The sequence below is a fragment of the Lagenorhynchus albirostris genome, chromosome 17 (assembly GCF_949774975.1).
Source record: "Lagenorhynchus albirostris chromosome 17, mLagAlb1.1, whole genome shotgun sequence".
NCBI classification, from domain to species: domain Eukaryota; kingdom Metazoa; phylum Chordata; class Mammalia; order Artiodactyla; family Delphinidae; genus Lagenorhynchus; species Lagenorhynchus albirostris.
Window position 1 is genome coordinate 1,912,198 of NC_083111.1, and position 25,486 is coordinate 1,937,683.

At 40.8% G+C, this 25,486-nt stretch overlaps 1 long non-coding RNA gene across 1 annotated transcript in view; it reads right to left on the reverse strand.

Annotated features, from left to right (window-relative positions):
* Positions 1–2,483: 2,483 nt before the first annotated feature.
* The window catches only part of LOC132508286 (uncharacterized), a 39,775-nt gene continuing 16,772 nt past the window's right edge, over positions 2,484–25,486 (reverse strand). The window contains exons 2-4 of the long non-coding RNA XR_009536510.1: positions 6,724–6,818; positions 3,480–3,617; positions 2,484–2,589 (exon numbers count right to left, since the gene is read on the reverse strand). This is a non-coding gene — a long non-coding RNA (uncharacterized LOC132508286). The remainder of the gene's footprint in view (positions 2,590–3,479; positions 3,618–6,723; positions 6,819–25,486) is intronic.

Consider the following 25,486-nt stretch of genomic DNA (forward strand, 5'->3'; position numbering starts at 1 on the left):
TATGACTTCACATACTCAGCCTAACTGATGGCGATCATCGAGGCGCCTGCAGTTAGAATTCAGACAGGATGCTCACTCAGGCTTAGTGGGACCAAGCGCTGGACAATGGGAGCCAACAGCACACACCTGTGTGCAGGTTGCCCTGACCCTAAGCTCATCCTCTATGTTCTGAAACACAAGATGATTTTCAACCAATTTCCTTCATTTTATGGGAAAAAATCCATACGTAGGACTTTTTTTTCTATGGCGGGGATTTCAAGTGGGCAACCTGGATCTATAAGAAAGCAACAGCCAGCATGTTGTTAGGTATTTCGTGTCAGCATATCATAAACAGAAGATGAACAGCTTGTTTTGTATATTTGCATTGAAAATAAAACAGCTGTTGTACATCTAAACTTGTTTTAAGAGAGGGATTTTAATACATCCTATATAACTTTTACAATACCACTCTATCCGACAAGTCAGGGTTTGAGTGATGAAAATGATTGAGAGTTTATACATATGCATTTACATTGTTTTGAAAGTGGATTTGGCAGTGTGGCAATTTTATCTGTAACTAGAGGCAACATCCCAACTTCTGCCTTTCTCTCAGCACAGTTGGTAAAAACTGGGGACTTGGCGCCGATAGTGGAGGGATAACTGGGAAGTCAGGGTGTGAGTAACAAACACGCTGACTATATATTGACTATTTATTCACATGGACTCTATAGGAAATAAAATATTTAGAGGAAATACAAAGTATATTTGCAAGAGCCTTTAAAAATCAAGGCATAATCCTTGAAAATAATAGAAAATCTATAAAACTGAATAAGAATAATTTAAGTATAATTTGAAGGTCAGTGCACCCACAAGGAAATGAAAAGTGTCAACCAAGAACACTTACCATGTTTTGCTTTGTTTTTCCTCTTTGCAAGCAGACGACAAAATTTGTATTAGGGTATTTTTTGGCCCTAACCTGGGTGTCAATACTATCATTAAGGTTGTTCATAATTCTGAAGCTGGATTTAATACCAGGAGAATAAGGGGTAATATCTACATTATAGGAATTAATGGGAAATGATGTTCTAATAATCAGAAAATTTGAATGATCCAAAAGATTAAATATTTATAGAAAAAGCTGTTATTTTTTTGTTCAGAAAATAATTCCTAAGATACTGCGATAGCAGCAGTAAGATTGTAATTATAACCCTCCGATGACGTCTATAATTCAGATCCTGACACATCACCCCACTCTGTCCTCTTCAGCTGCCAATGTGGCAGCAACGATGCTTAGAGATGGCAGACGTGGATGTGGCCTCCACCAGCGCAGATAAAAAGCATCACTACTGAGTCAGAATAAGTCACTTGTACTACATTATGAATGGATTTGTTTAAAAACTCGTTTGTTTTTATACATTGACATAGATATTTTATAATTCATGCATTCAAACTCTGAATTGTTGGGAAGAATGTCATAAAAGTTACATAAATAGCTGGTGAGATTCCATTTGTGTCAACAGGAGGGCAAACACAGAATAACCTATTTTTTTTAATTCACAGAAAAAAGAATAATGATGATATAAAATTTCCCCAAACATCTTCCCATTAGGGGGATGAACACAGCTGAAAATATAACTCCTTTCGAATCCCTCTGAAACATTTGCAGAATTTACATAAATTCCGCAGGGGACAATATTAACTGTGCTTCAGCAGCAGGAGTGTTCCGTATTTATGGCTTTCTCTTATGCAAATATACTCCTCAGGAGATATATTTTAAGTTACATGAATTAAAAAAAAAAATCGTGAGTGCCATGCACCTGTTAGAGGTACATGTGGGACTCTACCTGTAGGTTGTACTCTTTGATTTTTTGCACATCTTGTATTTTATATATTGAGAAGTAAGTCCTATCTCTGAAAAATAATCCCTCCACAAAGCCATTTAATATTTTTTCAAACAATTAAAAATTTCACAATGGTTAGTTGCAATAAAATATTTACTATCTCAGGTGGGATGCCCTTGACTATAAGGAAAATAAACCCTCATTTCATTTTGGCTTAAAAAATGAGGTCATTAATTATCTCCCAAACAGGAGGTCTGGAAATAGGACCGCTCTGACGATGGTGTGGCAGCGCTCAAAACACACTTCTCTGCACACGTTTGTCTCCGTCCTCCTGATGAGCTGGCTTCATACTCAGTCTCCAATCATCAAATCCATTGGAGGCGCAAGGAACAAGGCAACTAGGAAGTATTCATTTCCCAACACCTTCCACCGAGAATTCCCTTCATAGTGTTGAGTCCCCTGGTCATTCCTAAACCAATCACTCTGGAGGAGAGAGAGATTATGAAGAAGGGCTTAATTTGAGGATCCAATGGGTGTTGAGGAGACAACCTCCAGAGGTCCCACATCTTAATCCTTGGATGTGATACCAAGACCGGAGCTTTCCTGGGGAGAACCCAGGGGCTCTGAGAATAGCGCAGATTAATAAACATGAAGTTTTAGCTTCAAATCTTTATTATTCAGCTCTCAGTTACTAAAACAAACATTCTCTCCAGACAAATGAAAACAGTTGACTGACAAATAGTCTCTGACGATTGATAAGCAACAGCGTCTGAAAGACGACGAGGACACCCAACTCTATTAAAATCTTGTTCTGGGCTGTTTTTGTAAACTCCAGCATTCCAGATGGTGAATGCACAGTGCCGCACTAGTATTTAATGTCGCTGTCACAGTCAATGTAAGAAGCTGCTATCTAATACACACACTGCGTCTCGTTCCACATTGCACACGCTGTTCTCTGTAGCCCATGGACACTCGGGTTTGCATACAATGAACACAGAAGCTTTGGTAGGAGAATAATATACATTAACGGACTTCCTCTCTGTAAAATTGTTTGGGACAAAACAGCATGATTCAATAGTAGTCAAGGTGCACAGTCTTCAGTCAACCAGGTAGATTCCACCTCTGTCAACAGAGGAGCAGATACAGAATAACCCTTCTCTTAATTCACAGAACAAAATAATAATGATGGCCTGACTTTTCCCCAACTCCCCTCCCTAAGCAGTGAACATGGCTGAAAATATAATTGTCCTCCCTCCCCTTTGAAAGATTTGCGGGATTTGCAGAAATTCAGCAGGGGATCATATTAAGTGTGTTTCAATCAGCAGGAGAACTTTGTATTTTATGGTTTTCTTCTATGCAAAAATGCCCCTAGGATGACATATTTTAAGTGAGGTGAATATTTTAAAAATACAAGTGCATGTACATATTAGAGCTGAAGGTGAATGCATGAAAAATTGCTCATAATTTTCAAGGAAACCTTGCATTGATGGCCACACTCCTCCCTTTTGTGGGAAGTAATGAGCTTTGATTATAACTTGGGTTTTGATTTAAACATCCTCCTTGACGATTAGTCTTGAAGCTGTATTTCTAATATGTCACTTGCGGAGGAAAACAGGAAAACAATTAATGAGGGAATGAAAATAAGGAAGTCTTTTATACCTTGTGGCTGATGTAGAAGCAGAAATGTGTGTGGCAAAATAGAGTGGCAACAGCAGGTGGCAGTGATGACAAAACACCAATGTTCCTGGTATAATATATCGTATCCAGCAAGCCTGACGTTGGGGGTAGCTCTTAGAGCTGAAAAGAAAGAGATAAAAGATAAAAATCCTCTCAAATTTGGTGCTTAAACCTTGAAAATGTCAGCATATGATTTTATGATCTCAAATTAAATAATAGCAATGCTGAATCCCTATTAATTTACTAGCTGGGGTTACTGTTCAGCTCCCAGGCTGGCTTTCAAGTCATAGCCAACCCGTAGTACCCCTGGGACTTGCAAACTGTGTATAGCAGATCTGTGTTTTGGAGAAGGAGATACAGAAGAGAACTGTTCCAGTTTCTCTGAGGATTTTCCCTCTGTTGGTATAATGAATGGCCCTGGGAAATCCAAATGTCTTCCAAGATCTCCCTTGCTAAAATGACACAACCTGGAGTGTGCAGTTAGTACTTACTGTTTGCTTAGAGTGTAATCCAAAAACCTCCATTCAAAATAAGGTGAAAAATATTAAAACGTTTTTGTGAGTTATTTTATTGGATGACTTCCCAATTTTTTTTCCAAACACAAAGTGCAGGGATAATTGCATCTCCAATAAGTTAATTTTCATTACTGAATTTGGGAGGTGATAGATTTGGAGGCTATATCACTGATTTAAAAGGGCTTCTTTCAAACATGTGAGTTAACACTGTAAAGTCCCTACGACAAAACATATGAGAAAAACTTTTTGAACTTAACACAGGTAAAGATTTCTTAGAGAGAACAAACACACACAAAAAACTATATAAAATCAAATAAGTAATAAACCAGACCTCATTCGAATTAGAATCTTCTGAGCATCAAAAGATACTGTTCAGAAAATAAAAAGGTAAGCCCCAGTCTGGGAAGAAAATATTTATAATACATATATATGACAGAAACTTATATTCAAAAAGTAAAATCAAATCTTAAGAAATGATAATAAAAATACAAAATAAGGCCAATGAAAAAGCAAATAACCAGAGCAGACACTTTACCAACAAAGCTTTAGAACGGCCAAAAAGCACATGCTCAGTGTGGGAAAACACAAATCAAAACCATGATGCAGCACCTTGGAATGGCTGAAATTAAGTAAGAGGACAATAGTAAATACTGGCAAGGTTGTAGAGCCATGGGAACATGTGCACTGCTGGTGGGAATGGTTTGGTAGATCCTTACAAAGTTAGACGTATAAAAACAAAACAATTTAAAGGGCGGATCCCATGGGTGTGAGGGGTAGATTACAAAAGTGGTCCCCAGCATAGAGGGTGAAGCAGAAAGCACCCAGGCACTAAGGCAAACACCGTAACGCCACCGTTTGCCTTGACAAGCCCTTCTCTGCTCTGTGGAGTCCATCTCTGTTCAAGATCCCTTGTCTTAAAAACACATTGCTTCTATTTATAGTACACAATGTTCATTTTTAATAACTGTTAAATAATGTCAATGAACAGAAAACTCAGATTGTGCAGGAAAAAATGGATTCTAAATTACTATACAAACTTTTATAAAAGTAATTATCTAAATACAATAACTTTTTGTCCAACATATACCTAGATAATTCCTTAGAAATTATAGAAACCTATTAATACTTATAAGGTAGAGTGAGTATGAAGTTACCTATTTCCCCTAGATATAAGCTTATATCTGCAACTACCTGCTGAACTTCTCAATTGTGAATGCCAAGTAGAAGCATATATTCCAAAGAGTTACGTATTTGAGTTTAGCACATACAGACTCATCCTTGTTCCTGAATCCTGTTGTCCTGTTAGACGTGTTTCCTAGGTTTTTATTCCTGGTTCCCTCACCTGCTACTGAATTGTCCTTGGGCATTTGCTTTAACCACTCCTTTCCTGAATTTTCCTACTTGTAAAATGAGATTAATAACAGTTTCTACCTCACACCTTTTTCATGAGGATTAAGTGCATGCTCATATGACACATCTATAGAAAATATTACACAATTGTTAGCTTTTGGTAGTCTTAGACTTATTTCACCACTTCATCTCACATAGACTCAAACATGGAAATAAAGATGTACTATAAAGAATGGAGAACACCAGAAATGCTTATTGAATATCAATTATATCTCAATATTGCTATTAAAACAAAAGAGATAAGAGAAAAACTCATCCCATAAAAGACAACTAACATACCCTACAAGAGAAAAAAACAGAATCAACCAAGCTATCTAAAAAGAATGCTATAACTAGTATGTTCAAAATCATCCCAAGGATAAAGGGAAAAATAAATTCCATGAAATAAGATCAGAAATTTGTGATGAAAAAATATAAGATGAGAAAATTAGTTATGTAAACTAGCCAGGTGGACTATGAAAAATAGACAATAGAGTCTAAATTGCCTAAGAACAATTAGTTAACAGGACGTTGCTCCCCAAATTAGAAAATGGCAAGTAGAACTTTAGATATTATAGAAAATAAGAAACTATGGAAGAGGAAGTAAGAAAATGGAGCATAGATTGAGAAGGTCTAACATATATCTAATAAGCTTTCTGGGAAACAAAAAATAGAGAACACAGTGAAGAGGAAATACTTCATGGATGTTGCCAGCAGTGTTTCGAGAAATTAAGAAAAACACAAATCCTAAAATTGAAAGATGTCCCCGAATAATAATCGATCAGAATAAATCGTAAAGAAACACAAAATACATACTTAAGCATGCGGAAGGCAACTCTACTGAAAAAAAATATTGAGTTAGAACGGATTTCCTGAAAGACTCAACGTAGACGGTAACTCATAAATCAAACTGAATTTATTTCTCTCTAATAAATGGCAGGAAGCCTGCATAGTCAAGGGTTAATGTCTGAAAGTTCAGAAAAGATGTCCTGGAGAGACAGAAGTAGAAGCTTCCAGACCCTGAAAGGTTTACAAGGTATGTATAGAGTTTTGAGTGAAAGCAGCCGCTGAGTGAGAGGCTTATCAAAAAGGTCAATTCTGCCTCTGAAGCCTCAGCCATATTTGCACACACGCACACACACATGCACACACGCACACACACACACACATGCACACACACACACAGACAGGCGGTCAATTAGCTTGAGCATTTTTGTAGGGAGGCGAGTCTGGATATGTGTTAGGGATAGCTCCAGTGGCTTCATTAACCTTGAAGACATACAACATAAAATACAGCCATAGCAGGCATTGATGATGTTTACAGACATATGCAGAGTCCCCAGGTATTAATTCAAAGCTGTAGAATGAGGAAAAGAGTCTGATACCCAAGGTCTCTGTGAGTCAGGTCAACGGCCCCCTGCAAAATAATAGAGGAAACAGCAGAATTTTAAAAATAAAATAACAACATTAAAAACTATAAAGGGACAACATTCAGAACAAACTGTTGTTTCCCAGTTGATAAAATGCTATAAGACAATGTACTAACATCCCCAAAATGTGAAGGAGAATTACTATTTAAAATTCTATGCCAAAGTACAACCCAAAGTGAGAATAAAATAGACTTTTGTCAGATGCAGTAGAACAAAGAAGACTTTATGTGTATAGACCACCTTCAAATGAGTTACTAGCTAGAGGATGTGATAAAGCAAAAATAAAATAAAAATGAACCCAAAAAGAAATGGTGAGTAAGGTACCAGTAAGGCATATGCACCACATCTACACACCATTGCTTAAAATGATCACCATGCTGCTAGCAACTGTGTGTATGTATGTGTTTATTTAAAGCAAATTAGAATACCAGAAAATAATATCATAAGGCTTGAAAGAAAGAAGTATAAAAAGGTCTCTTATTCTCAAAGGCAGTAATCCAAAGGGTTAATATAGAACTCCAAGAAAATTATATATCTAGATATGTATATTAAATATTTATGGGTAACTACCCCCAATATGCAAAGGATAATGTTCAAACCAGCAGTGGAAAATTGGACAGAAATACTCTAAAGAGAAAGAGGTAGGCAGCTTTTATCAAAAATCACATCTTAGGGCCCGACTCTTCATTTGTCATTATATATATTTTTTAAAATTCCAGAAAGTCGACAACAAAAAAGCAAACCCAATTCAAAATGGGAAAAGTATCAATATTTGAATACACATTTCTCCAGAAGGTGCACAAAAGGCCAAGAAGCACAGGAAAATATGCTCAATATCATTAGCCCATAGGAAAATTCAAATAAAACCACAATCACATACCACTTCACACCTACTTGAATGGATATAGTTTTAAAATAAATAAACTGGGGAAGAGGATGTGGAGAAATTGGGACGCCTGTGCACTGCTGGTGAGAATGTACAACAGTTCAGCCTCTGAGGAGCATAGTTTGGTGTTTCCTCGAAAATGAAACATAGACCAACTCTGTGACTCAGCAATTCCACACCTAGGTATATATCAAAAAAAAAAATGAAAGCAGGGGCTTGAACAGATATTGGTACACCAGTATTCATAGAGCACAGTGGCCAAAGATAGAAACAGCTCACATGTCCATCAACAGATGGACGGATACACAAACTATGGTATTTTATACAGTGGAATGTTAATCAGCGATAAAAAGGAATGGAATTCTGATACATCAGCAGGAATGGCTCTTGATAGCAATATGCTAAGTGAAATAAGGCAGACACGAAGGACAAATATTATATAATTCCACTTAGATGAGGCACCTAGAATAGCTAAATTCAAAGAGACAGAAAGTAGACTGGAAGTAGCCAGGGACCATGGGGAGGGATGAATGGGGAGTAATAGTTTAGTGGGTACAGAGCTTTTGTTGGAGATGATGAAAATGTTTTGAGAATAGACAGCTGTGATGGTCACACATTGTGAAGGTATTTAATGCCCTTGATTATATAGTTATAAACGGTCAAAATGATAAATAGTATGTTACGTACATTTTGGCACAATAAAAAAATTAGCAAACCATTACAGCAACATATACATCATGATAAAGTGGGATTTTTCTCAGGAATGCAAGGTTTTGGGGGGGTTTTACCCTGAAAATCAATCAATGTAATACAAATACTAATAAGATAAAGGACAAAATCACATAATCATCTCAATAGACACAGAACTAGTTGGACAAACATCCAACAGCCTTTCAGGATAGAAACACTCAACGAACTAGGAATGCACAGTAACTTCTTCCACCTGTTAACGGACACATAGCAGAACCACACATGAACATCGTACATAATGGTGAAAGGTCAGGAACAGAAGAAGCACGTCAGCTCTGGCCACGTGTATTCAACATTTTGCTGGAGGATCCAGCCAGGGAAATTAGGCAGGGAAAAAAAGACATTTGGATTAGAAGAAAAAAGTAGCAAAACTATCTCCAATAGCAGGTGTCGTGACTTTAAATACAGAAAATCCTAAGTAATCCACTAAACCAATAATCAAGCTTAACAAGGTTGCAGGCTAAAAGACCACTATAAAAATTATAAAGTAGCAATGAACAATGAAATTAAGAAAGACTTCTATTTATAATACCATCAAAAAACATACTTAGGAATAAATTGAACATAAGTGCAAATTGAAGTGCAAGCTGAAAACTACAAGACATTGTTGAAAAAATTAAAGGAGCTCCTTAGAAATGGGAAGACATCAGTTGTATGGAAATCACATGGGAAATATAGTTACTTATCTTCCTGACTTTCTAATTAGCACAATGCATGCTTTTTTCAAATGTGAATAAATATAAGTAAGTATGCATTGCAAAGCGCCTCAGAAGGACCAGAAAGAAATATCATCTATGTAAAGCAAATAAAGATACAGAGGAAAGTCAGTGCTTCAGCAGGGAGGCCACTATATCTTCTGGGAGACAGGATGGCACATAGGAATGAACAGATTCAGATGATAAAGTCTGAACGGGTAAGAGTCACATCAGATCTTCGGAAAGCTCCACTGGCCCCCTAACATCCATCCTGTCACATATCTGGCTGGAAAAGTTATGCACTTAGTCTAATTCGGATATGGGTTGCTAGTTCTTATCTGAACCAGGAAGAATTTTATGAACTTAATCTTACAAATTTAGAACGTGACTACAGAGGGACAGACAACACAGAACATTCAGACACGAATACACAAATACTCCCTTATCAACCGCCCCACATGAACACAGTCAAGGCTGAAGCGCTTTCCTCAACCTGGAGCTGCTGAGCTAAACCAAAGGTCATAAAAAAAAAAAAAGAAAGAAAAGAAATGGGAAGACATCTATGTTTATGGATTGGAAGATTTAATATTAAGATGGCGATACTCCACAAATCGTTTTACAGATTCAAAACAATCCTTCTCAAAATCGCAGACTGCTTTTCACAGAGACTGACAAGCTATGCTAAAATTCATGTGGAAATTCAAACGACCAGAACAGCCAAAACAATCTTAAAAAGAAGAACAACCTTGGGTGGATTCATATTTCCCAGTTTCAAAACCTGCTATGGTAAACAAGACAGGGTGGAAAAAGCATAAAGCTAGACATGTGGTCCATTGATTTTGAAGAGGACGCCAAGGCAATTCAAGGAATAGAAAATAGTGCCTTCCACAGATGGTGCTGGGACATGGGGAATCTGTCCACAGTAGGACGGAGTTGGCCCCTTTACCTCCTACCATGTCAAAAACTAACCCAAAGTAGACACAGACCTAAGTGGAAGTGCTAAAACTGTGAAGCTCTTGGTGGAAAACAAAGGAGTAAATCTTCATGACCTTGGCTTAAGCCCAAAGACATTAAAACAGCAAATCAATGCCTGTGACTATACGGAACAAAATGTACCCACGTGTTGAAATCATTAACTTTGTGTGGTGAGATTATGAGCACACATTTTATGTTTTCTACTTGTATGTTTCCAAATTTACTGAGTAAAGATGGATTTTTATGGGAAAATATCCACTTTATTTTTAAAGTATTGGTAAGGTTCTTCAATCATTTTCATTTCTCTCTTTTCGTCTCTCTTCCTATTTCTCTCTCTCCCAAATAGGTATATGTACACTTGAAAGTTTAAAATATTCAGAAGATAGATACTCGATGAATAAGAACTACTGTTTAAAGATGGAGATTTCTCAGATTTTGAACTGCATTTTTTTTGCCCCCCAAATGATTTGAAGAGCAACTAATAAAAATTCTCTCAAAAACTTTTTTTATGCCTAAACCTAAAGAAATTTCTACAAGTCCAGTTAGATTGCGATTCTAACCACATTTATGTTAAAGTAACATTCAGCAGCTATTTGTTTAAAACGGCATTTGTACATTATTAATTAGTAGGTTCTCTAAGAGTGATACATATTTTTAGCTACACATCAGATGTTTCTTCAATATTTCCTGCATCTTCTTTGCACCTATCAAGCAATAATAATAATGATAACAACAACATTAACAGCAAAAGCCTTCCTATGTGCCAAGCGCTTTCAAAATTGTTTTGCATTCATTAACTCATTTAATCATGAAAACGACCCTTTGAAATATTACTAATCCCTCTTTATGGGTTGAAGGGACAGGGCACAGAAAGGTTGGGTAACTTCCCGTGGTCACACAGCACGTACATGGTGGAGCTGGAAATCCAGGAAGAATGATTTCAAGGTAAACTTCTCACCAGTGTGCTCTACTTTGGATCTTCCTGTAATGCACACGCACACGCACACACTCGCCCACACACACATAAATGACTTCCTTTAAATTTTGTTTAAATTGTAACCTTCCCCAAACCGACAACTCAGTCTTTTCCTTTGTTTCATGTAATATCCCACGGAGCCCCCAGTGGACAGTTACCCTCATGGTGATGAGTCAATAAAGTCAAACTTGGCTTTATTGTCTGCAGATCTGTCCCTGGGGCTCTTAGGCTGATTACATAGAATAATTTCCACAAATACTCTAGGAGGTACCTTATTATATGCCTACTTTATCAAGGTCAATTAATGTTCTCAAGTTTACACAAATAGTAATTACCAAGGACAAGACTCACATCCCAGCCTGATGTCTCTAGAATCCTTGCTCTTGGTGACGGTGGTGTCAGGACCACAGTCAAAACTGTGGATAAGAATTCTTGAGGATTCTTGTATCCTTGTCACCAACATTTTGACAGCTATAACCAAAAGAAAGTACAAAGTTGCCCAAGGAAATCAGGTAAATTAAGAAGAACTATGGGCTGGGTTTGTAATATATAAGCATTAAAGATAGAGGCCAGAAAAGGATGAAGACAATATGAAAGGTGGGAAAAACACCAGCTTTGGGGAGGTGGCACACAGAGCCCAGAAGACAGCCTGGACAGAAAGAAGGTGAGGTGTTGTCACATCTGCGAGCCTCGGTAAAGTTAAAAAAGAAGTTTTTGCATTGAGTAGAAATATCCATAATCCAGAGCGGTTTTAGCAGTGATGGGGTCGAACCCTACATTTCAGGGGTAGAAGTTTGGGGAGGGACTTGGATGTAATAAAATAGACATCGTAGATATAAAGCCTTTTTTTTTTAAGAAACTGGCCTTAGCAAAGAAAAGGGGCTATTTTCAAGTGTGATACAAGGTCATTTGTTTTTACATTTGGTTTACAGAAAAGTAAGAACGTTTATAGCTGGAGGAAAAAGTACTAGTCCAGAGAAATAGATTAAAATTAGAGGCGAGAGAAAAAGGGGGAACACTTGCTAGAGGAAATTATGGGAGGAGATAACAAAAAATAAAATCAAGATTATAGTTTTGGAAGCTGACACTCTTGGCTATTGGTAGAGAACCTGGAAACAGACAAATGCTCCCACTGAGATCAATTAGAAAAGTTAAATAAAATACCAAAAATAGTTTGAAGGAATTAGAGGGTTTCTAGCATACCCAGGACTTAAGTGGCCAGAGCCTGGGGGAAAGGGGAGCTTATGTGGGAGAGTTTAAGTTTAGGCAACTGCGGTCCCGAGGAGACATTGCCCACATTTGTCTCCATGATGGACAGCATGCCAGTCATCCACTAATGCGGGAGAGTAAGGAGCAAAGCACAAAGGGTTGCAAGCAGAATGGAGCTACTAGGACACAAAACGGACTGTGGGATTCAAACAGGTGAGTCCTCAGAATCAGTTCTGTCCCTGGGGTCCTACCCTCCAGGAACGTAGATGAACCAAACGGAGACTATGCTTTGCAAAGACAATACACTCTAGGCTATAAACCACCAATCAGCACCTAAGAGATTTGAGGTTATCTGCCTTTCCGTTTCCTGCCGTAACTGCCAGAACACAGGATAAATCTCCTCTGAAGGTAGAGAACATCACCCGTAACCTCTTCAGTTTTTCATATAAAATTCCCCGCAGTCATTCAACGAAGTAAAAAGCATGCTAGGACAAATAAAGGAGAAAAACAGACAACAGAAACAAAGCTATAAGTGACCAACATCAGAGTGGGTAGGAACAACTAACTACAGGTATAATATTTATATTTCAATGAAAAATATAACCATTATACCAGTGGGAAATGGGCAAAAACTTGAGTAGACACCTTACAAACAGAGATTTCCAAAAGGTCAATAAGCATCTGAAACTGTGTTCAACTTCATTAGTCATCTGGGAAATGTAAATTAGGATCTCAGTTAGAGTCTATAGAACACAGTTTCAGAGAATTAAAATGGCTAATTTGGGGGGTGGGTGCATACAATTATGTATCCAAAGACACGTACAAAACTGCTCATATCAGCACCATTTGTAAGAGCTACGGCATGGAAACAGCCCAAGTATCGATCAACAATACAAGGATAAACTGTACTATGATCACATAAACTTACACTAAATAACGAGAATGAATGAAATCATGATAAGCAGACAGCATAGTTGAATGTCAAAAATACAACACTGACAAAAATCTAATCACAAGCAGTTTGTATTATATAATTCCACTTATGTTAAGTTTAAAAACTGGGAAACGTAACCTAAGCTGTTAGAGTCAGAATAACAGCAATCTTTGGGGTGGGTGGTGACCAGATGGGGCCACAGGAAGGACCATCTCTCTGCCCAAAATCACGCTGTCTCACCTATCTTTTTGCTTTAGCCATCGCTGTAGCCTTGAGCTCTGAATGCAGGTGTTCTCTGGCCACGTTTACATAACTTGCCCCTGTGTCTCTCATCTTGTGCCCGGAGCATCTCTGCAGCTGCGCTCGGGATAACTGTGGGAATCCCCTCAGACACACTGGAACCGTAAACTTTCCCATTTGTAGAACTCATTGTAATTATGACTAGATATTCGATATTTACATACCTTGTGAAAGTAGGAAATGTCTGCTTTGTTCAGTATTTGCCTCTTCAATGTTTGTTGAATGAATACAAAACCCACATCCTCTCCAAATGACCCCCCACCCCCTCTTCCTCCCTGGTCTTGGTCTCCTTCCCCAGTCTGCTGAGTTGGATTGGAATTGTTCAAGAAAACCTCAACAACTCCAAGCTTTATATAAAAGGTACAGATGTTTTAAATCCATCAGTAAATGCTATGAATAAGGTATCATGGGGATACATGAATGAACACTGTGATTATGCCAGGCAGGGTAGACAAGCAGCGCTCCAGAGAGGACCGAGGTCTTGAGATAAATTTTGCCGAAAGAGAGCAACTTGATTTGACAGGAAGAATTAGTATAAGAAAACCCCCCAAAGGGAAAACATGTGGATTCATCCACTCAGCGCACACAGTTCGGGGGTGCACAGAGATAAACACCCATCAGCTGCTCCATCAGATGCTGAAACAACAGAGGAGAAAGTGACCGGCCAATGACAGCAGTGACGTGCGCACGGCTCCCAGCTCTCTGCAGCTCTGTGGTGTGTGAAACCGCTTGGCTGGACACCCGAATAAAGAGGCCAGCATGGTACGGGTTTATTTCCTCCATACACAGAAAAGCCCGGGCTAGGCAATTCCAGGGCTGCTCAGAGACTCGGTGTGAGAAGCCGGGGTCTGCCCCCGGCGATCCCACAGGCTGGGACTGGGCTGCAGCGGTACCAGCGCCTCATTCTGATGTGGCGGTGCCCCAGGAGGTCTCCTCCCCTGCCTGCTCGGAGCAGGCAGCGGAGGAGGCGACAGGGAGGGGGCAGGCCTTTCCCTGAGCCCTGCACCCACCTGCTTGCACCGCCAGGCCCTCCCCGGAGCCCGGCTGGGAAGGGGAGTCACTACACCCGCTGCCCCGGGAGCAAGAAAGGGAATGGCAGCAAGCGTGGGCGCTGCGCCCCAGTCCCGCTGTGCGCACATGTGGAAATAGCACGGATATTCACCCCGAGCTCCGACTGCGGAGGAGGGTCCTCAAAGAGGGCACAGTGAGTTAGTCCGTCGACGCACGTGGCCTGAGCACCGACACCGCTCCTGGAAAGCAGGCGGCGCCGAGGGAGAACTTGGGGGCGCAAACAGGCCCTGACCCTGCTGGAGCATCTTCTTCAAGACACACACGCGGCTGCCTGCGTCCGGTCCCTCGACACCTGCTCGCGAATCACACCGTCTGTACCCCTGCAGACGTCTTCGTTACCAGGGCAACCTCCTTTCATCTGAGTTTTATTCCTTCAACCTGCATTTCTTTCCTTCGATGCACGTAGCATTATTCAAAAACATATGATTTGTTTTTTCTTCGTTTTCTCCAAGAGAATTTAATTCTAAGCAGACAGGGAACTATTCGCTGGTGAACTAGCACGTGGTTATAATGTGCTGTTTAAATTATAAAGCCCTTCAAGTTAGTGCCTGTAATGGTGGTGGTGAGACCTGCGGGAACAGACTACTAAAACTTGAAGAGAGACAAAAATGAATATCCAGATAAATGATAGAAAGAGATGGATAAGTATAGATACACACGCATATTCTCCAGTTTTAATGATTACTTATATATTTCTAATCTTAAACCTTTGGCTTCCTAGTTGTTTTTTTCCTACCCTCTTTTACTTTCAAGATTAGAATAAAACTACAAGGATACAGTTTGAATTTTAATAACGACAAAATGAATGAACAATGAGTAGAAACAAAATGGCTTGACGCTTTCTACTTCCAATGGCTGGAAATCACACAAATGTTTGGACTTAATAAACTTAGTGATTCAACTTTTTAAAACTATTCCAAGTTCTGTCTCTTACAGAACAAGCCAGCCATAAAATGTCTTCTCATGCTTTGAGGCTCTCTAAAAATTGAACTGGAAAATATTCCACTTTCATTATTTTGCAATGAAAAAATGTGGTACCCTTAAGTGTGGTCATTTTATTTCACACATGTTATTTATTTGAAATCTGAGCTACTCTATGCCCTATCAACCTATGTAACTCTCTTCTACCCTGACAAAAACTTGCCTTTTATGAGGTCATGGTTAATAGTCCCCAATTCTAATGCCATGCTGACAATCAAAACAAAAGTAAACCACAAACTACTACACATTTATATACAGACAAAAATGGTAAGTAAAATATAAGCAAATAGAATGACATTTCATGAAAATAATAATAGATCCTGACAGAGTGGCTTTGTTCTCAGAAAACAAAGATCAATTGCAAAGACAAGATTCATTAATGTAATACATACAAAAATGGCCAAGGAGAAAACACATTATTTACTCGATTGTACTTGAAATCCCATGGGAAATAATGCAACATTTGTTCTTAATAAAATCTCACCGTGAACCAAAAAAAGGAAAATTGAATTAACATGGCTTCTCCAGTCATCAGCGCCACGCCTAACCGGGAAGTCGTCACGGGGATTAGCTTACGATAACGTGAAAGCCAGCTCGAATAAACTCAAGAGTCAGCTACGGCCACCGCAGTAACTACAGTGACACAAAATCACTAGTGCTCACGGGCATAAAATCTTAGAATTCTCTCAGGGATGAGCCAGTGTCTCTCTCTGCCTCTTCTGGGAAGGGGCCCCCTGGTGGGGGGGGGTGGGCGAGCAGGAGACAGATGGGAGAGAGGCCCCCATTAGACAGGAAGATGAGAGGCCCTGAACCTTCTACCTGGGAGGACGTGAAGTGGAAGGTATTTAGGGGAGGGACGGTCAAGGTAAGGTTGGAGTCTTGGGTTCTGACCCTCGTCCCACCTGTGAGGAGGAAGGAGAGAATAACACGGTGAAGAGAAAGCCAAAGGGGGAGGAGAATTCCTATTTGGATTTCTAGGAAGAGATTACTCCACCTCTCTTTTTCCACTCCATGGATTTGAAGACATGCCTCCCACAGACACACACACACACTCAAGGCGAAACGTGGAAGGAACAAACGAAAGTGCTACCCTATTTCCCCGGGACTGTTCTGCACACCTGCCCTCTCCCTACCGGGAAGGATCCTGGCTCTCAGAAACGCAGGCGTTAGAAATCTGAGGCTCACGCATGTGTGGGGAAGGGGGACCCCAAGGTGAAATCAGCCTCTGCGTAGATGGCCAGTGCATCCTGGATGAGCCTGTGCACCAGGACTGCGGGGGGCGCGGACTTGCACGGCAGGAGGGGGCAGCCAAGTCCCATCTCACTGCAATCACTGCCAGGTCTTCCATGTCACTGAAAACATTCAAATCCTCCGTTTAGTTGCGTCTTAAGACCATCTGGAGGATGCTTTCCAAAAATTCTTTTCAAATACGATACGCATTTTCAGAGTCTTTCCATATCCAAGAATATTTTTCTGCTGACTTCGGTCATGACATACAAATTCCCAAAATTGAATGTCTCCAGTGAAAATCTCTTCTCACTCAGCACTCTCTGAGGCCATTTCGATTTGCTTAGATTTAAGTCCTTTTCGGGCTGACTTCCCTGATACATTAGTTAGCTCTTTTGTTCAGAATATTGCCAAGGCATAAATGTTTTTTGTAACATGCTGTGTTATTGCTTTAGCTTCATTTATCAGAAGATCGTCCTGGGGTCCACCCCTCGTTTTCATTCTGGTTCTGTTCAATATTCCCCATAACTCCTGCGCCGGCTCCTGGTTTGGGTGAGGATCGGCTCGGGTGTGCTGTTCTGTGCTGAGGGGTATTTTCCCATCACTCCCCCCAGCTCCCCGGCACAACCAGGGATGGAGTTAAAACACCAGGTCACGGTCCCTGGGCATTCGGTGCTGTGTGCCACCTTCTCCACAGCTGAACGATAGGACTCAGCCACACTCTGTTTCTTCCTGCGCTTTGTTTCTCTTCCGTCAGATTAGTGGATGCCCACAGCCTCCGTTTCTTGTAATGAGGTCACTGAATACCTACCTATTCCAACCACAAACGCATGGACATAGGAAGGAGATTCTTCTTTTTTTTTTTTTTACAGATCTTATTATTAAACCATTTTCAACAATGAATCAAGAGATGAAGTTAGTCTTTTGGAAGATTTTTCTGGAAGTACTCTCTCTGAAACCTAACCACTGTCAGCACTTGTTTACAGTGGCGCTTTAGATGTTTATTAAATTCGCTTAATTATAAAGTCTTTTTTAAATTTTATTTTATTTAGTTATTTTTGGCTGCGTTGGGTCTTCGTTGCTGTGCACGGGCTTTCTCTAGTTGTGGTGAGCAGAGGCTACTCTTCGTTGCGGTGCGCGGGCTTCTCACTGCGGTGGCTTCTCTTGTTGCGGAGCACGGGCTCTAGACACACGGGCTTCAGTAGTTGTGGCAATGTGGGCTCGGCAGTTGTGGTTTGTGGGCTCTAGAGCACAGGCTCAGTAGTTGTGGCACACGGGCTTAGCTGGTCCGCCGCATGTGGGATCTTCCCGGACCAGGGCTCAAACCCGTGTCCCCTGCATTGGCAGGTGGATTCTTAACCACTGCGCCACCAGGGAAGCCCTAATTATAAAGTCTTGATACTGCTTAGTAAGATACTGTGATTTCAGTCTGAAATATTCATGTTCTATGTATCAGATTTGTCATCTGGCTTTATATCTTCAATTGAATAAATGTAATATTTTATGAGAATTTATTCATTTTCTCAATAGTCAATGATTCATATTCTTGTCATTAAAATGTCTTTCTTTGCACTGCATCAAATTGTCATTGATAAAGTTTGGGGGTTTATTAGGACGGGTATCTTTTGTTCTGGTTTTGGGAATAGTGTTTTAAAACGTGAGTTCAATAATTCATGAATAAGTGAATTTTCAGATAGTAGTCAGGAAATGTCATGAACATTTTTCAGGTTGTTTAAATTTACCCTTGACAGTTAATGAATTAAGTCTTGTCCTTGAAATGCCTCATTTTATGTTCATATTCACCAGTGCTTCACCAGGGGACATCACTTTATATTAGAAATAGAAGACGATAACAGTGACATTCGACAACTACTTTATTGTGACAGTGATTACACAGTGACCATATAAGTATATATTGTTTGTCTGAAAACTTTAGGCAGCTATCAATAGTTACCTAGAATTCCCTGCTAAGCTATTGATGACTAACCTATAGTAATGCAATTCCCGAAAGAGAAAAAAAACACCATTATAATAGATTGGCCGGATGATTTGCACAGGTACCCAACTCATGGACAATAATTTGATGTGATCTCATTTATTTAAACTGTCTACTGACCAGCTCTCTCAGGAGACATCTCTTTAGATGTGTGAGTTAGTAATGACTGTTTAATTAATGGTACCTTATCAGTTCCTTTACCTGTTCTGAGGTAGATCTGATATGTCTGAGATACATGAACACATATCTGAATATGTATGAACTGAGAAGGAGAATAACAAGATGCTTTCCAAAGGCGACCAAGCCACGTGTCCAGTAAGATGTGAAAAGTCTGAGTTAGAACAGGGTAAGTAGAGCGGCTCATTGGTCACAATAAGATCATAAAAGAAACCTTCTAAAGCCCCAGTTGCGTAGACTAGACACCGAGAAACCACTATGTACCAGGTACTGGGTGCCTGGGGACAGAGAGGTGAAGAGGACGCTAGTGATTTATGCTTTCCAGATGCTTCCACTGAACCGGGAGAGGACACATGTAAACGCACACATGAATGCTCTGGAAGACCATCAATGAATGTGCCTGGCAAATATAAGGGGTCTTTCCACAGACGTTAGGCGTTTGGTTTTCATGGGAGTCAGACCTGAATTACAGTGCGGGCTCCCTGGAGGAGGTGTCCACTTAGCCCAGCCAGCCAGCCGGTCTTCAGTACTGAAGGAGTCAGTTTTCTGGAAAGATCAGTGAGGACCTGGCAGCCTCACCCTCCTGCCTGTGGTCATAGCGGCCTCTCTGTCGTCTCAGCATCCTGCTGCCTGTCTCTGCTGACCAGTGACTCCCTGGGCCGGAGGAGTTCCCGTCACCTGGCGTCGGAGAAGCTGAACTGGTCTTTGAGAACAAGCTGATTTACTGGTCATTTTCCAACATCCTCCGCTGAAGTCATCAGCCAGGTTAAGTCAAGGGGAGGGAAAGTGCGTCCCTCTCAGTTAACATAGACATTTCAATGAGAAAGTAAGAAACAGACAGACGGCAGAAGGTCACGACTCATCGGGTACACTTAGCCTTCAGAAACAAAAGCAGTAAACGGGCTGAGGCAAAGCTGCCTGTCCCCTTCACTACTGTGTGCCTCAGAAAGCTGTTCATCCTATTCACGGCTACTTTTTAGTCTACATAATGGATTTAGGAATAATTCCAATTTTATAGGTTACTCTGAGGATTAAATGAGGTAATCCATATGAAATGACTTGGGATTCACATAAAAGCTCAAATTATGTTACATATTATTTTACCCTGTATTAACCTAATAATTTACATGTGTTTAAGTGACTTTAAAGAGCATTTCCCATGTTTGTTTGTTTGTTTTTTAATATCTTTATTGGAGTATAATTGCTTCATAATGGTGTGTTAGTTTCTGCTTTAAACAAAGTGAATCAGTTATACATATACATATATCCTCATATCTCTTCCCTCTTGCGTCTCCCTCCCTCCCACCCTCCCTATCCCACCCCTCTAGGTGGTCACAAAGCACCGAGCTGATCTCCCTGTGCTATGCGGCTGCTTCCCACTACCTATCTATTTTACATTTGGTAGTGTATATATGTCCATGCCTCTCTCTCACTTCGTCCCAGCTTACCCTTCCCCCTCCCCGTGTCCTCAAGTCCATTCTCTAGTAGGTCTGCGACTGTATTCCCGTCTTGCCCCTAGGTTCTTCTGACCACTTTTTTTTAGATTCCATACATATGTGTTAGCATACAGTATTTGTTTTTCTCTTTCTGACTTACTTCACTCTGTATGACAGACTCTAGGTCCATCCACCTCACTACAAATAACTCAGTTTCGTTTCTTTTTATGGCTGAGTAATATTCCATTGTATATATGTACCACATCTTCTTTATCCATTCATCTGTCAATGGACACTTAGGTTGCTTCCATATCCTGGCTATTGTAAATAGAGCTGCAGTGAACATTGTCCCACATGGTTTAAAAAGTGTTACTATTTATTATAAATCAGTAATTTTTAAGGTGGGTATCTAAGGACCTCGGGGCCCACCACGTGGGTGGAGGGGAAGCTAAGCCCTCCTTCGTGTCCGGGAGGTCTGAACCATGAGCATTTCACTGCCGGTGCTTAAAACTCATTATAACTTATCACATCCTTTGCAGGTGTGGGCATTTAAACAGTCTTATAACGTACACGTTGAAAACATGTTGGATTTCTTAAAGAAAGGGCACGTTGAGCCCTTACAGAGGGTGTTAGCTGCGCCTCCCGTGCAATTGTGCTTTACCTCCTATGCCTCCTTTTGTAGTGAGTGTTGACCTGAACACTTACACTGAATTTTAGAGCTTTAAAAATACCACTCTATCTCTTCATTCAGAAGCACATATGGAGTCACTGTCTGTACCCCATCATGCTGGGCCTAGAGGTACCAGTGTTACCGGTGCAGCCCTGGACTCAGAGCCACACAGCCTGGGGGAAGCAGGCCAGGGACCATGCCCGGTCGACAGTGGTGAGAAGGACCTGCAGGTCTGTGAGCATCTAGCATAGGAACCGGCATCCTTCATACACTCAGAAAAGACCTGCTAGATCGAATGAATGAATAGATCAATTATGGGCATAACAGGGCTCCTAGAAGCCTTTAAAATTTGAATGCAGAATTACCTAAATTAGATTGAAAATGCATGTATGTACAATGCATGTCTCTCCTGAATATTCTTTCTCTAAGAATAAAAGCAAAAAAATGTGCATTATGGATGACTAGGATGATTTAACAAGGTAAATTTATAAAATAAATGCCACCTGTATTCTCAGGGCTTTGAAGTACATTAAACTTGTTGATGTATTTTCTTCAAATTTCATTGTGTTGAAAATTTTCAAACAAAGTATCACAGAATGTATTAGATTTTGACCCCTTTTTAATTAACATTATGTAATGAACAACTCTATATTTTTAGATATCATTTTAAGGCTCATAATATCTCATTCTGTGAATCAGTACATTAAACTTTGTTGACGATTTCCTTACTGTAAATGATTGTTCCCATTTTTGTCCCGTTAGTAACAATATGATAGATGAAAGTGTGCTTCTAAATGTGTTCCTGGTTATCTCCTAACTACAGTTCTGTCCTAGTTGCTGTTGTTTTCCTTTTATTACCAGTCTACCACTGAAAAACCACCAAAAATAGAAAAGGACTAAAAAGGATTAAAGATCAATATAAAAGTTTTATTCTAAGCCCATAAAAAGGACTTTGTGATGTTTCTGAACAGTAGAACTCTACAAACAGAAAAAGGAAAGGATCATGATATTTGAGCTCCCTGAAATGAAGTTTTGATCCATTTTACTAAGATCTCTGATTATTTTCAACAACTGCTGGAACGAAGCCACGTAGCTGGAGTCTTAGACAAGAATTGATAAGTGCAATAGCGCTCTGTTGGACCATTAAACTGTGAGGGAGAAGAGGAGGTAGGGTGACCACTAATGACTGAGACCCTAGTGCTGAGTGAACACAGGCTGACTGGAGTGACCACCTGTAGATGCCGACATTCCAGGGGACAAGCAGGGCTGTTTCTGTGATGCAGACCAGCAGCTTCTGCATAGATAAGCTCCTCTTTGCTCCTCTAGAGTTCAACTGGAGATTTAAAAATGATTCACAGTAGCTGAGAATCTATACCTGGCAAGATACTGGTAGGTAAATAAAACCTCATTCCCAAGGCATTTACAGACCAGAACTGCAGTTTCCTAAAAACATAAACGATAGCTGAATGGGGACAGTTGTAATAAGAATTGCAATGGGACGAACTACCATGTAAACAAGAGAGCTTTGTTCACACTGAGGAATTCGGGTAGAAACACGTGGAAAGATCATTTAATTTGACATCTATTCAACACATGCTCATTGAGTGCCTATCATATTTTCTAGATGTAAGGCATAGAGAAATGAACAAAGCAGAGGCCTTGATCATGGGTAGCTTATATTCCAGTAGAATGAGGCAAGCTAGAAATAAAACAGGGGAAAGTAGGATTATCCATTCCAGAGATGGGCAAGAGCAAGAAAGGCCTGGCTGGAGGTACACGGGGTGACAAGAGTTTGGTGTAGCCGGGGTTAAGCTTAAAACTTGAAAGCAAAGAATGAATTTTTAAAGATAAGAACGAGAATTTCATATAAAATGAGAATGGTAGAATCAATTTCCTGGAACTCTAGAAACTAATCCAAAACTTCCAGCAACCAGAGGACTGTTTAATAACGAAAAGGGCAGGTAAGTTCTGGTAAGAAAGTGTGGTGTTTCTGTTCACCTATGTATTGTACCACGCCCTTGTCCCCACCAGTGGAAAAGGAGTGGCTGCCACAGTGAGCATGGAGACCCGTGTTCCTGGTGTGGCCCCAGGGTTCAGAGGCTACTACGGACCTTGTTTTTAAACTACTGTGGCTCTTAAAATACATACTCCTAAAATACTGAGTTTTGAACTTTCAGGAGCTCCCTGAGGGACAGGCACAGAGCTGACCTTGTTTTTCCTCCCCGCTGCCTGGGGCTGGAGCTGTTATCCTGAGAGTGGCACTGGTGTCTGTCAACACACCAGCTGTGTTGACATCCACCACCCATGCCCACCTGGGGCGGGGACAGCAGACAGGTTGGTCAGATAGACCCAAGCGTGAGGAGGAACAGAGAAGGACATCTGCAGGAAGCAGGTCTCAGAACAACCACCACATACACCAGTGAAAAAGGGAGTGCAGACTGCATGCCCAGCCCCGGATACATGCGCAGAAAAGACAGGAGAAGACCTAGGCTTGCGTCTCTGGCAGATCTGTGGGCACCCAGACGCAGGAGGAGATGGCAAAGCAGAGCTGCAGGCAGTCCAGCTTAGTATGGAAAGATTACTCCAGCTCAGAGCAACGGAAAATAAACAGTGCTGTGGAGGATGTGGAGAAATTGGAACTCTCACATGTTCTGGGTGGGAATGTATGATGATGAAGCCTCTGTGAAGACAGGTGGTGGTTCTGAAAAATGTTAAATGTAGAATTACCCTATGACCCGGCCATCTACTCCTAAGTATGGACCCAAAAGAAATGAAACTGGTACTCAAGCAAATACCTGTACAGGCATATTCATAGCACTTCTATTCACAGTAGCCAAAAGGTGGAAATGACCCAAACATCCCTCAGTGGATGAGCAGATGACAAATTGTGGTATATAAATACAATGGACACAAAAATGAGGTATTGGGGCTTCCCTGGTGGCGCAGTGGTTGGGAGTCCACCTGCCGATGTAGGGGACACGGGTTTGTGCCCCGGTCCAGGAAGATCCCACATGCCGCGGAGTGGCTAGGCCTGTGACCCATGGCCGCTGAGCCTGCGCGTCCGAAGCCTGTGCTCCACAGCGGGAGAGGCCACAACAGCGAGAGGCCCACGTACCACACACACAAAAAAAAGGTACTGAAACATGCTACAATGTGATAAACCTCAAAAATATCACACTGAAAACTGAAACAAGGCAGACACAGAGCATCACATATTGTATTATTCCATTTGTACAAAATCCTTACAGATTGCAGAAAGGTATTTCTGAGGGGGTGAGACCAGGGAGATATGGAGGGAAATGGTGACACAGACGTTTTGGAAATAGACCCATAGGGTGGTTGCACAACATTGTAAATGTGCTAAAGGTCGCTGACTGAATTCTTCCCTTTAAAATGGCCAATGTAATGTTAAATGAATTTCATCTTGATTTTTGAATGTCTACAAATAATAAATGCTGGAGAGGGTGTGGAGAAAAGGCAACCCTCTTGCACTGTTGGTGGGAATGTAAATTGATAGAGTCACTGTGGAGAACAGTATGGAGGTTCCTTAAAAAACTACAAATAGGGCTTCCCTGGTGGCGTAGTGGTTGAGAGTCCACCTGTAGATGCAGGGGATGCAGGTTCGTGCCCCAGTCCGGGAAGATCCCACATGCCGTGGAGCGGCTGGGCCCGTGAGCCATGGCCGCTGAGCCTGCGCATCTGGAGCCTGTGCTCCACAACGGGAGAGGCCACGACAGTGAGAGGCCCGCGTATCGCAAAAAACAAACAAACAAACAAACAAACCAAAAAAACTACAAATAGAACTACCATACGACCCAGCAATCCCACTACTGGGCATATACCCTGAGAAAACCATAATTCAAAGAGTCATGTACCACGATGTTCATTGCAGCGCTATTTACAATAGCCAGGACATGGAAGCAACCTAAGTGTCCATTGACAGATGAATGGATAAAGAAGATGTGGCACATATATACAATGGAATATTACTCAGCCATAAAAAGGAACGAAACTGAGTTATTTGTAGTGAGGTGGATGGACCTAGAGACTGTCATACAGAGTGAAGTAAGTCAGAAAGAGAAAAACAAATACTGTATGCTAACACATATATATGGAATCTAAAAAAAAAAAAAAGAAAAAAAAGTGGTCAGAAGAACTTAGGGGCAAGACGGGAATAAAGATGCCGACCTAGTAGAGAATGGACTTGAAGATATGGGGTGGGGAAGGGGAAGCTGGGACGAAGTGAGAGAGTGGCATGGACATATATACACTACCAAAAGTAAAATAGATAGTTAGTGGGAAGTAGCCGCATAGCACAGGGAGATCAGCTCAGTGCTTTGTGACCACGTAGGGGGGTGGGATAGGGAGGGTG